This window comes from Triturus cristatus, chromosome 8 (assembly GCF_964204655.1).
Source record: "Triturus cristatus chromosome 8, aTriCri1.1, whole genome shotgun sequence".
Taxonomy (NCBI): Eukaryota; Metazoa; Chordata; class Amphibia; order Caudata; family Salamandridae; genus Triturus; species Triturus cristatus.
Window position 1 is genome coordinate 473,923,222 of NC_140591.1, and position 13,023 is coordinate 473,936,244.

Sequence of the window (13,023 nt, forward strand, 5' to 3'; positions counted from 1 at the left end):
TCAATATATTCTTTGGTATTGACCCCATGCATACACGCTTTGCAAGTTTTACATTTAAAAAAAACCCCATTGGTTTGAAGCCAACTAGTCTTTTCCATAATTTCAGGGTTGGTATCAACTATGTGGTCTTTCATGGAGGGTGCCCTGCTAAAAGTTACAGTTGCTTTACGTGGTAGGGTAGGACCCAGAATGGGGTCACTAAGTAGGATGGGCCAATTTTGATTGAAAATCCGATACAGTTCTTTGTGTTGTTTATTAAAACCTGTTATAATTCTGAAATCATTTGTTTGTTTCTGTGTTACTTGTATTGCTGTATCACTATTGATCGTGTGATCATATTTGTAGAGTAAATCTATTCTGGATCTGCTGCGGGATTTACTAATGGCCCTGTCAATTATTTTTTCTGAATAGCCACGTTGTAAGAATCTCAATTTGCTAGCTCCTTGAGCCTCTTCTAACACCATCTCATTGCTGCAAACCCTACGAAGTCGTAGCATCTCACCGTATGGTATACTACTGATGAGGTGCTGTGGGTGAGCACTAGTGGCATGTAATATTGTGTTACCTGCGGTCTCTTTTCTGAAAAGTTTGGTTTCAATGGCACCATTAGATATATATACCTCGGTGTCCAAAAAAGTAACACTGCTCTGGCTCATGCTAGCTGTAAAGCTGAGATTGAGGTTATTGTTGTTGATGGACATAACAAATTCCTCAGCCGTTTCCTTGCTCCCGCCCCATACCACAAACAGATCATCTATGTACCGATACCACGCTACCACAAGGGAATCCATTGTAACACCATGTTGAGTCTTGAGGACCAGCTCCTCCCAAGCCCCCATGTGTAAACAGGCGTAGCTTGGAGAGAAGCTGGCCCCCATGGCTACTCCCTGTAGTTGCCGGTACACCAAATTGTTAAACATGAACACATTGTTATGGAGGCAAATTTTTAACATTTCCATTAGCATATTAGTATGGTCTGTGAAATGTTCCTCCCTTTTGGATAAATAGTGTTCAATCGCTGCCATGCCATCCTGATGTACTATGCTAGTATACAACGATGAAACATCTAGTGCAAGCATCCAATAACCGTCCTTCCATTTTATCTTCTGCAATTTGAAAAGAAAATCACCCGTATCCTGGACGTAAGATTCAAGTGCTTTGACGTATCCCTGTAGGAAATAGTCAATGTACACCGATGTCTTTTCCAGGAGACCCCCTCTGGCAGAGATAATTGGTCTCCCAGGGGGATTAGCCATGTCTTTGTGCACTTTTGGGATGAAATAAATGAATGGGACTTGAGGATGATCCGTCTTTAGAAATGTATATTCATCATTGGTTAACAAAGATTTGTTTTTCCATTTTAATAGTTTCTTATGATATTCACCTTGCATCGTTTTAAGGGTAGACATGGTGCTGCGTTCATAGTGCTGTCTATTGTTGAGCTGGGAGTAGGCCTCCTTGTCATACAGCGATCTGGACATAAGTACAATATTGCCTCCCTTATCACTGCCCCGTATTACAATGCTTTTGTCTTTATTCAGTTTCTGAATGAGCGTGTGGTATTGAACATTTTTCACGTCAAAGTTATTTTTCCGGTTACTGACTTTTCTGTGAAGATCTTTGATCTGTGCTGTAACATTTTCATTGAAAACATCTATAGAGTCACGTAATAGGATCGGCACAAACGTAGAAGCTGGTTTAAATGGCGTGGCAGGTGAAATCTGTTTCCTGACTGGTACCCGGTTGGTAACTTCATTCCCAGTCTGGATGCCTGACAAGGAATTTGTTCCGTCATTATGCCATAACTCAAAGATTTCACTTGGAATGGATAGGTCGAGAGCAGATCCCGTGACCCTGGTCTCAGGTATTGTGGGAGTTGGCTTGTTTGTCTCACGCATGGCATGGAATTTGCGTAATTTTAGCTTCCTTATAGCTTTATAAGTGTCAAATCTTGTGTCCGTATAATTCAGATTAGATTGAGTTGCGAAAGAGAGGCCTAGTTTAAGTATTTTCTCTTCTGTCTGTGTAAGAACAGTATTCGTTAGATTGATAATAGTGGTGTCATTGATACTTGAATTCATTGATTTTTGTTGTTTTTCCACTGGCCTCTGCCCCTCTTCCTGTAGTAAGTGCCGCCTCCTCGCCCTGAGCCTCTGCCTGCGCCTGTAATTGGAGCGTTTTCTCCGTAGGTCTTTTGTGCTCGGGGCCGTAGAGATTGCATCCTTTCCTGGCATAAAAAATGAATCTCTTGCCCGGGGTGTGGTTTAGCTGCACTGCTCAGAGTGTCGGTTCGTTGGTCTGATTCCGATCCACTGCTGGTAAAGGAGCTCAAATCTGACCTAGTCGTGTCAGCTTGTTCTTTGTTACTTGTCATAGCCTTGTGTGTACTTGGATGCTTGGTATTAGGGCCCCGATAGGTGTCATATTTCTTGGAGAAGGTAAAGATTTGCCCCAGCTCATAGTCGTTGCGGTCCCTTTGAAATTTGTAGGCTTTTCTGTCCATTATCTTATTTTGCTCCTTTTTAAGCCTCTCTCTCATTTCTTCCATTAGTTTACTCTTTTCTTCGCTGTCCTCGATGGTTTCTAGATCTTCCTGTAGAGTAGCAATCTCCTTTAATAATTGCGCTCTGTCGATTTCAGCGTATTTGACCAAGATCAGTACCAGACGTCTTGACGCTTCAAGATTACTGGCCGCCCACTCCTTCATCATCTCAGGATTAGGATTTTCGTAATTGGGAGCCGTTAAAATACGTAATCCTCGGGGAATCCGGTTGACATCTAAATAGCTTTGGAGGGACTTCGCCTCCCACCATTTGCTTTGTTCGCTACGCAACTTTTTTTCTAGTATTTTAATTTTATCTTTGATTGTGCTGTTTCTCAGTACGGGTTCGCTGCTGTTTTTATCTCGTATGTTGACTGATGTTTGGGGATCATCTGAAAACATTTTTAATGCAGCTTCCTCACGTTCGTTCATGTTGTCGGCTGACATGGTAATAATATATACACTGCGTCTGAAAATAGCTAAAATCTAATGTCGGGGGAATGCCCAGCTGATGCTTCAATAAGATCCTGCTCAGTGTCACCCCAACTGCACTTATACTTTCCTCCCCCGCAAATCGGAATTACACAGTTCGGCTTGTTCACTGGGGTAAATACCTCTGGCGTGACGTATCCTCCGATTCGGCACCTCCCGAGGGTTACTCCTCCGTGACTCCGGCCTTCAGCTCGTTTCTCCGTTTGCTTGTAGGGGGGACCAACGCCGTTCCTCTTCCAAGGATTTACAAATGCCCGGGAAAACGGGTAATGGCTCCGTAGCTTGCGTTGTCCAATCGTGGAAAGGGTCTCGTGTAATGGCCGTACGTCGCCACTCGGCCGAAAATATCCAACAAGTAATGCTCACTAGGGGTGGCTGAATCGTTGTAGCCTCAAACCAAGAGATGACAGACACGGACCAGATTTTCTTAGTGCAAATTTATTCGCTTGCTCGCAGAATTGTCGCCATAACGTTTCGGCTCCCCAAGAGCCTTGTTCACATGACAACATATACAATCAATCTACTTCCTTAAATAGGAAGGCAAGAGCTCTGCACGTGATATGGGTCAGCATAAACATAGACAACAGACTTTAATAGACTAAGGTTTCAAAAGCTGCCAACTTGATGCATAATTCATATCGTGCTTTGTAATTACCCGAAGGTTTACCAAAGTCTAAAATCACAGGGTGAACCACTGTAATACAAATAAATGATAAAACATCATATTAAATTAGTTTGCTGAGTTATGCAGTAATCAACATTGTCAATAAACGCTGAAAAAGTCAAATCTATCTTATATTGACATGAAAACCTTGTAATGTCCGTATCAATAATGGATCGCGGGTTAAATCCCTATATATTCATCTTGTAGTCTGTGTCATTGTAACTTATGGGATTATACACACGCACGTATATTTACATTTGCATGTTGTTTCACTTGATTCATTAACATCTGGCAAAGTCTTTCTGTTAGAGTGTTGCATTAATAAAACCCCATACTTTATTTTGAACCGGTTTTTGATGTGCCTCAATTCATAAGTGTGGAGCCCCCTTTCCAGTTGCTTTCTCTTGCTTTACTGAGTGCCTCTGTTTTGGAGTGCTGAATTTCCTTCATTTAGCAGTGTAAAGCAAGACAGGTGAATATTCATTTGTGGCCCTGGGGGAGCCTGTTTTTACAGGCTTCTTGCTGAGGCTAGTTTCTTACCCAAGTTCCTATTCTATAGAGGGTGTTATACTTGTATTGTGTGGATGCACTCTTTCCTTGTACCCTGTCCTACAGGGACCATCTTTGTATGTCTTATAGGCATTTTGGGATCTGGTTCTGGCACTTAGTATCACTTATAGGGACTTCAGCTTATTGCTTGGGCATTCCCCCTTGCACCAGCTGGCAACACCATTCCTGGAGGAGGGGCTGCGAACTTAACTCACAAAAGATTCCTGGGATGGTGTTGCTTGGGTAACTAATTCTAAGATAAGGAATCTGCGGCTGGATGTCTCTATCAGATGAATAAGTTACTTCTCTTCAGTAATGCCTTATCTGGTAGAGACAGGATCTATGCTTGTCTAATTTCCTACAAGATCCCTTTCTTGGGGACGGCTTATATGAACTCCGTGGACCATGTCCTTCAGAAGAAAAACAGGAGGGGGCTCCACATAGAGCGGACGGAGGGTGTCCGAGCTAGGCGGCACCACTGGCATTGCACCCGACGCAGAGCGGTGTAATTGCGGCGTCAGGAGAGGAAAGTGGTTTGGCGTTGACCGCCGCCGCCTGCAGATTGGATACTGACGCCGAAGGTGGAAACCCCGAAGGGCTGTGCACTTGCGCTGAAACGGATTTAACAATGGAATCAGAAGGCCTAACTGAAGTTGAGGCTGAACCCGCTGGTGTGGACAGAGTCAAGGCACTTCGCACCTTCTAGGGGCCAGAGGAGGGCGAAGACCCAAAATTAGCTTGAAGAGAATTATAATATTCTTATCTGGGGCAGAGTTCCAGGAAAGGTAGGAAGGTGAGGGGTGGACTAGCGTATATTGACTCCTCCACCGAAGAGTGGGAGGAGGCGGGGGAAGAGGCTTTATGCGGTGAAGTCGGGAGATGCTGCAACTTTGACCGACTGTGCCTAGCCTTACCTCCGGATGTTGATGGAGAGTGACTTCCATGGGAATGGTTCCTGGAGCAGGCCCATGAACAGATCCGAGAAGGAGACCAGGGTCGAGAGGAAGTCTTGAAAGGCAGTGTCAGCCGCGCCGCTAGGATCTTCATCTGACATTCCTGCAGCGCCTTCGGTCGAAGTATACAACAGGCGTCACACTCCTCTGAGTTATGGTGTTACCTAGGCGCCACATACAAATAGAGTGAGGGTCTGTGGCTGAGCTTTGCCGACCAGAGGACCCACAAGGTTTGAAACATAGTCATAGAGGTAGAAGGCACAGTTCCATCGACGGAAGCGTCGAAGTAGGCCGGAAAACAGTAACCGCTACAGGATCCGCGTTGTAAGCGCAGACTAGAAGATACTGGCTCAGGACATCAGGGGAGGGCTTATGTGGATTCTGTCAACATCACATCTGGAGGTTGACGTTGCTCCTGTGTCACCCTCTACCAACGCGCAGAAATACTGCTGTAATAAATTTCTGTATTTAATCTGGCGCCTGGGGAGAAGTCTAAGAGAAGGAATCTGCGGATAGATGTCTCTACCATATGTACTTGCTCTCTTTTTCTTGCGACCTAAGTATACCCAGACAAGGGGCACAAACACTGGCGTTAATGACATGCTTACACCAGCCAGGACATCAATATACTGGTGGCACTGGGAGACAACAGATCGGGGTGCAACCTAGATGGTGCGAATGGGGACAAACGGAAATCCTATGGCCCATCCACAAGAGTTTTTCACTATCACGGTGGTTGGAATGAGGTGTGGGTGGGGACTGGTTTATATACAATAATGCCTATGCCAGTACAATGCCAACCAGGCCGGGGGTAAGTTGGCCAGGTATTAATCTCAAGAGCACCGGGAAGGTGACGGCAGACGGCGTTGTTGCTGGCCAGCTTCATGGAATTCCATACCCCCCACCTCACAACCGGTGTCTACAAGGCATGACAGAGGGGCAAGGTGGCACAGCAAGGTGTGTAAAGAAAGCATGGCATTAACAAATTGTCTCTCAGTTTCCGAATCAACTAAAACACAGATAAAACACAGAAACAAGGGGAGCAGCCACAGAGACAAGGCACCTTAGGTAAGTGCAGGGTTTGCGCCAGTGCAGATAAAAAAGCGGTATCGTCATTCAGTGAAGTAACTTCAACTCCATAGAGAAAGGTCCCGACTAGGCACACAAGGGTGGGGCTCTGGCACCCTGGACAAACCCAGGGCCTTCTTTCAGCATGGCAGCTTTATGATTTGCTTTCTCATTCCAGACAAACGCTAAAAGTTTTGGAGGGCAATGGCAGCCCCTTGAGAGGTATTGCAGGATAGCTCGTACCATCCAAGGAGTAAGTTCCGGATAAGGGGAAGATGGGAAATTTTGTAACAAGCAAGGCTAGGGGTCACAACAAGCCACATGGCCATCAGACAGATAACGGGGAAGCTAGGTGGACAACCAATGTGCAAGTGGTGCAGTTAGAACAGAGGTATATGAAATCATTATGACAATTACATTGTTTATTTCAGACAAGTGGCAGTGAAGCAAAAGGATACCCTAACCATCGCGACACAGAGCCAAGGCAAGAATGAAGGATCAAAGCTCTCCTACCCTATTCTCAATGGAAAACACCCCGTACCCAGGGGTCGAAACCAGCGAAGCACCTGACGCAGCTTTCTGGGCCGAATTCACTGCATTGGCGCAGGCAGGAGGTGCCAACTGGGCCTTACGGCTTTAACTGATTAAGGGGCTGCAGTGTCTGTGGCCCCACAACATATGACTACATCCCATGACTCTTTTATGCCGCAGCACGGAGAATCAGGGATGGTATCCTTGAGTCAGGATGCACCTACCACTCTGAAGAGGAAAAAAGGTGGCAGGATCAAGCAATGCCCCCAAGCAGAGGAAAGCGAGGAAGGCATCTCTAGATTCAGCTCCCTCAGCAGTCCCATCACCAGAGCCCAGCACAGCCAGCCAACCCATCGCGAGACAGCTCGCCACCTGAAGCAAGTGCCCAGGTGAAGAAGCCCAGGGATCCAAATAAATCCACGATACAGGGGCAGTTGGGTAAGATGATGGATGTGATGCAAGGGCTCATGGCCAAGGTAAAAACCCTGGCGGAGTCTAGCCCTTTGGAAGGGAGAAAAAGTGACACAGGGGGGCAAGGCCTGAGCACAGTGTGGGAGCAAGGCAAGACACCACTGCTGACGAACCCCGGTAGGATGGACATCGCTCCAAGCGATACCCCATGCACTACAGCGGACAGCAGCTCAGGGACAAGCGAAATAGGCCAGGGAGGGAACAAAAGCAGTTACCCCAGCACTAGAATGCACATCACCAGCCCCCATCTTATCTGCCGGGACATAGTTCGCATAGAGGATTCCCTTAGCCGCAAAAGAAAGGATTTTGAAAAGAGAATTTATAGATATCTCCTCGCTATTGATACACAGCAAGGCGGGCACTGATACAACCTTGCTGACAGGCAAGGAAACCAAAGCGGAGAACCAGGCCTGAGCATACCTTGGGCAACTGACTTGAGGCTTTCTCAATCCTCTCAACTATAATTATGGAAAAGTTCCCAGAGCAAGTCCCAGCACTATGTAATTACAATAGGACTATCTATGATGAAGGCAAGCTCTATGGGGGGACACTGTGGTTAACCTATGATAGGGAGTTCAGACAGAAAATTGAATACACCCACACAATGACAATGGGCACAGCAAGAAACTCGAGCTCTGGATGTAGCACATGGGGGCCAGAAATGTGCCTACAACCAGAGATTGGGTCTACAAGGCTCATGCATCCAGGCCAGGATTCGACAAGGGCATCTACTATAGGAGGATTTCAGGCACCCCTTTCGAGAGAGCAAAGGGTTTTTTCGATGCGGGCAGACAAAAATGTTATCAATATACTGTTGATAGACCTAGGAGGAAATAACCGTAACACACTTGGGAAAGGTCAGCTGCACCATAACATGTAGGCTAAACTGGTTAGATTGGCAGCTGAGCTGGTCCCCATGACGTAATTTGGGCAAAGGTAATCCCCAAGGGCGAATGGCGGGGGGCTCGGTCACATTCAGCAGTGGAAACTTCAAAGAGAAGGGTGAATGCAACAATGCAGAAGTTCATGAGGCACTCTGGATTCAGCATTGTATGACATGGCCCACTTTGCACCAGGGCAGCCGGCTACTTTGCACAGGATTGGGTGCACTGTCAGACTTGGGCGATAAAGTGTTTGTAAGGAGTATTTGGGATCATTTGATTGAGTTGAATGAGCCCTACAGCTACAGAGGTGGGGGGCTTAGAATCTCAGTAGGCCGCCCTGAGCCATGGTAGGTCTTTCGGGTGATCCTAATGCAAAAAGTGAATACTACTTCATAAGATGGAAATGGGGCCGCTAACTGTGATATCCGCAGGCCATAGGGGGCTCTGAGTAGAATCTTACAAAGACCCCTTATCCATCAAGGGAGAGTTAGTATCCTCTCAATTAGGGGTTGGTCTTACTTCGCTCCATGATGGCACTGAGGCAGCAACTGTAAAATTGTATTGGGCTGCAACTCCAATGCAAAATACAGAGCACCAGATGGCTAATAAGACATCACTGTGATTGCCGGTGGCTTGATATTGGTTCAGGATGGATGAACACCTGTAAGTTAACCATACCTGTGTACTGCATAAAGAAAATATTAATAAACTTGCTACAGTTTTTCCCATAAATGTGGTCTGTTTTTGGGGACGCAACCTGTGTGTCTGTCACAGACGGTGTGTATGCCAGATATGCCAGATGACTGTTGGGATGTTCAGTTAGGGGAGGTCCACGCAGCTTAGTCAGTTGGTGTAATGCCTGCACTGCCACCTGTCGCTATTAAGGAGTTACTTCTTATTGTGTGTGAGTATTCACTACAAAGGGCTTGGCCATAACTTATACCACCCTTGTGGGGTGGGATTATGTCATGGCCACTCATGCTTTCTGGTTTTGGTCCTTTGCATGAGGTGACATCACCTCACAAGTAAATAACTGGAACGAGGACATTAGGACGTAGGGATATAATGCTTTATCCTACTAGGAAAACTGAAGTCTACACCATCTGCTATCTCATCAAAATCACTGGATTTTAACGACCAAAAATAAGTAGCCTGGAATAGCAGTTAACGGCAGCATAATCACTGTCAGCTGACCCGAAGATAACACGCTCCATTCAAGTGGTCGTAGTGCATCAAAAAAAGTAAGGGAATTGTGATGCTGCCCACAAAAGGGGTGGGATGAGTGAGCATGGGGGCTGGGTCAAAGGCATAGCTAAAAATAGTCCGTACATTTTTTTGGTCTTTCACCTTCAGGTAACTACATACAAAATAACACACAGCTTAAGTGAAAAATAAATGCAAGTTAAGTTATATATTGGGAAATGCACTATCCTACGTTATGAAACCTCTATGGGTTAATGCACTGCAGAGGTCTGTATGTGTAACCAGAGACCCACAGAATTGGATCCTGGTTGGTGCAATGAAGAATAGTGACTTGTGTATGCTTAGTGCTACAAGGGCCCAGTCTATGACAGAAAGCACTGTGAACATATAAGTCATTATTTTAAACTTGCATTACACAGAGTAGAAGATAGGCTGCTACGAAATGCACAAAAAGGTTTAGGATAAAAAATTGCTTCCGACATATAAATTTTATTAATACCCAGACGGTATGAAGTGCATTTGTTTTCTGTCCTTTAAAAGCACACTCTTCACTGCTCAGCTGGTAACCCGCTTGCAATATCACTCAAAAAGAATACATCTGTGTCACCAAGAAGCTTTAAGTGATTTCATAAGTTTAGTTCATAAGACTTTATTCGGTTTATGGCAAGCCATAAAAGCACATATATAAAATACAAAACAGTTAAAATAGTTAAAACAGAGAATAACAAGCATTGGCATAGCCAATAGGTCTCGCTTTTGGGACCTTATAAGTATTTAGTTATGCAGCACAATATCCTTTGTGCAACAACATCAACTGTTGCATGGCTAAACACTTATAAGGTCCCAAAGCGAGACCTATTGGCTATGCCAAAGCTTGTTTTGTGTGTGCCATCCAGTAATGGATGTAATTGCAACAATATCTCAGCAGGAATTATTGAATTATTTGCAATCGTATGTACAAGACATTACAAACACACAGAGAGAAAAAGAGGCTGCAAATACTTTGATTAATGCGCCCATAGGCGTCATATATTTAGAGAAGATTAACGAAAGAGTCAACAAATTATAACAGCACTGTTTGGTCTAAATACCAAAACAACCCTAAGAAAAAAAGTGTACAATGTGCTCGTGACATAAGTGTGACGGCGCAAGTGACAACGTGAAGAAAACCATAGCAAGGGGCGCAATACGGTATATACAGAGTATGTACAAATTAAAGGTTCCAATTGTTCATCTGAAAGTTTTCAAAGAGTTTTTTTCTGAGGGAACCAAAAGATCAAAAGAGCGCCAAAAGGATTTGGAGCTGATGGGCACAGGTCGACGACGTTTCGATCCTTAATTATTTAGGATCATCATCAGGACCAGGGTCGCAATTTTCAGGGAGTGCTGTATAAAATAAAGGTCAATATCAGAGCGGAGGTCAACAGGACAGGAGAAGGTAAAGGAAACAGGGGAATCTCGACTCACGCCTACCTGTGGCCCGGGGGAAGGGGACTCTGTCAAGGAGGGTTCCGGGTAGATAGACGAGAAAGTCACGATGTGTCCAGGTGAGACATCAGGATGGGACTCAAGTGAATAAAGAGTCTCTGGGGAACAAGAGGGTAAATTAAGCAGGGGAGGTGGGAAGAAGGGTAGAGGAGCAATGGTAACGCATTGTCAACTTACCGCTGGCAGGAGCGGAGCTGCGGAACCGGAGGGGGAGCGCACAAGGGCGCTTCAGTGTATTCTGTGAATGTGAATAGAGAAATCAAGGAATAAGGATCTAATCGAGTATCGAATGATCAGCAGGATGCGGAAAGGGAATCGGGGGAGGGAGGGGGGGTTTTGACTTACAGGTTAGCAGGTCAGGGGAGTCGTGGTCCAAATTTCCGAAGGTACATCAAGCCGCCACGGACGTGTGCGGAGCTCAACCGAAGCCTGTGAAGAGTAGCCGAGATCCCTTCTACATAAGGGAAATATCAGCGTCATGGTAACGGGCACAGATTGGACAGTGAAGAAGGGGGTGGGACGGTAACTACGGACGTGGGGATTGCAGCCAATGTGGGAGCAAAGGGGAGTAGCAGGGGAAGGTGATAGGGTCCTGAGCTGGTGACGCGGGCTGGTAACGAAGGACGCCTGGGGATCGTGTATTCAAGGGAAAGAGAAGAGTTCCGTGGATGCCGAGGGAATCGGTCAGAATGTGAATCGTATTAAGCTAACGAGCGAGGACTGGTCAAGTAGAGACAGTGAGAGATTGTGTCTATGGGGGTTTTGGAAGTACAATCAATTATAGTGCATCGATCGTTGTAATAGTCATGGTCATTGTACACAATGTAGGTACGAAACTGAATTTAAGGAGTGATACATACATTTCAAAGGGGACGTGCTTCACATGGAATCAGGGGAAAGGCAAACAAGGAAGGATAGTAATCTTCTTGTTGAGGTGCCTGGTCAATGTTGTGTATCGGCAGTGAACCAATAAAAATCACATATGTAAAACAATGAATACCATACATTTCGAGAGGGTCTGCTTTATGTCAAAATAAAAGAAGATCATCATGTTAAGGTTTCTGGTCAGGGAATGTTAAAAATGACCAATTCGGATATACAGGAAGGAGGGAGGGGGGGGGGGGCGGTTTGCTGAGGGGTGGAGCCTCTGGATGGTCATGTAGCAGAGCCACACATGGATCAGTCGAAGAGGTGAAACTAAGACATGCCCATAGGAACAAGCATTGGCATAGCCAATAGGTCTCGCTTTTGGGACCTTATAAGTATTAAGTTATGCAGCACAATATCCTTGGTGCACCAACATTACTGTTGCATGGCTAAACACTTATAAGGTCCCAAAAGCGAGACTTATTGGCTATGCCAATGCTTGTTTTGTGTGTGCCATCCAGTAATGGATGTCATGACTCCCTACCAATAGCGCAGTAGTGCCCCCAGGAAGCTTGGGATGGCACAACAGTATCTTCTGGAAGCTTGGGATGGTGAAGTATTGTCTCTGAGAAGCTTGGAATAGCGCAGTAATCTTCATGAAGCTTTAAATGGTGCAGGATTGTCTCTAGGAAGCTTGTGATGGCACAGTAGTGTCTCTAGGAAGCTTGTGATGGTGCAGTAGTATCTCTAGGCAGCTTGGGATGGTGCAGTAGTGTCTCTGGAAAGTTTGGGATGGTGCAGTAGTGTCTCTAGGATGCTTGCAATGGAGCGGTAATGTCTCCAGGAAGTTGGGGATTGTGCAGTAGCGTCCCTGGGAAGCTTTTGATGGTGCAGTAGTGTCTCTAGGAAGCTTGTGATGTCGCAGTAGTTTCTCCAGGAAGTTTGGGATGACGCAGTAATGTCTCTGGAAAGCTTGTGATGGCGCAGTAGTGTCTCAGAGAAGCTTTGGATGGTGCAGTATTGTCTCCGGGAAGCTTGCGGTGGCATAGTAGTGTCTTTAGGAAGCTTGCGATGGCACAGTAGTATCTCTAAGTAGCTTGGGATGGCGTTGTAGAATTTCTGAGAACCTTGGGATGGAGCAGTAGTGTCTCTGTAAAGCTTGTGATGGTGCATTATTGTCTCTAGGAAGCTTTTGATGGTGCAGTAGTATCTGAGAAGCTTGGGATGGTGCAGTATTGTCTCCATGAAACTTGTGATTGTGCAGTATTGGCTCTAGGATGCTTGCAATGGCGCAGTAGTGTCCCTGGGAAG